Source organism: Phalaenopsis equestris, unplaced genomic scaffold, assembly GCF_001263595.1.
Source record: "Phalaenopsis equestris unplaced genomic scaffold, ASM126359v1 Scaffold000799, whole genome shotgun sequence".
Lineage (NCBI taxonomy): Eukaryota > Viridiplantae > Streptophyta > Magnoliopsida > Asparagales > Orchidaceae > Phalaenopsis > Phalaenopsis equestris.
Window position 1 is genome coordinate 145,725 of NW_018165239.1, and position 1,964 is coordinate 147,688.

The 1,964-nt window shown below is 39.8% G+C and overlaps 1 pseudogene; it reads left to right on the top strand.

Annotated features, from left to right (window-relative positions):
• Nucleotides 1-539: 539 nt before the first annotated feature.
• Nucleotides 540-1,964, top strand: part of LOC110031250 — an 18,019-nt pseudogene continuing 16,594 nt past the window's right edge.

A 1,964-nucleotide genomic window follows, 5' to 3' on the forward strand; every position in this document is an offset into this window, starting at 1 on the left:
CGCTGGGAACAAGCTTTTCTCTCAATTCAAATCAAGAAATATTATCTTCACACATCGGCGATGTGTCCATGTCCCTCTTGGACCAAGTTACCCTTCTTCCGTTGGCATACTTTACCTATTTCTGCCTTGGGAAGGTACATCCAACTCCTTGGACTTCAGGACTATTTGTTCAACCATCTTTGAACAGAGGAGTCCAAGAGGCCATTAAGGACTCTTTAAATTTTCATGTGGGGTCAGACCCCCAATAGGTGTGTCGGTGGACTAGTTCCACCTGGGCATTGTCTGCCACTAAATGAGTCCCGCACTGGGTCCTAAAATACTTCACATCTGCCTTCCAAATTTGATTTTCTATCTTGTAAATATTTAATTAGCTAATTTCAGCTCTTCAATGCTTTAATCACAAGTGAATAACAAATTTGAAAAATGAAATAATAAAGAATGCCTAGTTCATAAGACAAGTGCGTCATTTGAGTACTTCTGTCAAAACTGCAAGGCACAAGATATCGCTGACTTTTGAAAATTCTTCAAATGCATGGACAATGTCTTCGCGGAGGTTGATCTTTTCTTTCGCCTCTGGAATGGAGTTCGTTGTCAATAAGGATGAACTGCCTGACCTGGCAGTTATTAAATTTGGACAAGGGTTCAATGATATTGGAGTCAAGTTCGGAAAGGTGGCCTTCACAGTGATGAAGTTTGAAACAAATAAGTCCATGGAGCCAATTATAGAGTTCAACTTGAAGTCTACCAAAGAATTTTCCCCTTCAAAGGTGTTGATTGAAAAGAGCCCTACAAGTGCTGAAAAGTCTGTCGTTGGGAGAGTTGAGATTTCTCCGAGAAATGTTTTTACTCCTACTACCGGATACACTGTCACCGTGCCAACTATTTTTCCTAGTAAGGGAATAGAGATTCCAGATGAGGAAGAGTCAGTTGATGCCTATGCCCCACTGCCTTTTGGATTCAAAATTGGGTCCAATTCAAAGCCTGCACAACTGATAAAAGCACAAAAATTGAGGCGCGGCCAAAAAAATTTGAAAGCCAAACAGCCTCAAAAATCCCGCCAACAACAGGCACAACAATATAGACAGTCTTGCCAACAACTGCTTTAGGAAAGATCATACCAACTAGAGAATAAGATCATATCCTTGGCTGAACGACAGAAAGTGATGTATTCCTTCAAAGAGGAATTCGTGTCAAAGATGCTCCATGAATTGCTAAAGGAATAAGGATTTAGACTACCAAACTCGAAAAAGCCAGAGGAAGCTAATATGAAAGAACATCCTCAATATTTTCCATACCACCGGTTACTCAGCCACACCATAGAAAAATGCTTTGTCTTCAAGGATTGACTTAAGAAGAATTTAAAAAGTGGAAATGTAACGATCCCGAAAGAGTATTTTAAAGTACCTGAAAAGGGTTCCGTAAATATGATTTTGGTTGATTCAATTAACTTCTACACAACTGCACCGGTGCTCAATAAAAGAAATGTTATTCTTCAAAAATCCCCAATTGACCTAAAAGTAATCAAAGGGAACTCGATTGACGCTAAGCTGGAGAGACTCCGAGCCAATATTGCACGATTATCTAAAGAATAAAGAAAATATATGAATGATGAAAATTATGATGTGCCAGATTACATGAATAAAAGAGTAACAAAAGTCAATGTCATCGAGACCCAGGTCGAGTTATCTGCGGGTGACTGTTGACCTCATTTTTGGTTGAGGTTTAGTTTTTCCTCTTTAGTAGCCTAAGGTCTAGCCATAGGATTTTCCTATTGGCTATTCTTAGAAAAATATACATGGAACCCTCACCATTAGAAATTCCAAACTCTTCTCTACTCAGCTTGAAGTTCCACATGTTGCTCTCAACCTCTAAATACTTAGTAGGTGGGGTCACTGTGGGGGAAACTCAAGATAAGTCACCCTTAGGATTACTGGACCTTAGGGTTGACCTTGGGTGTTGGTCTG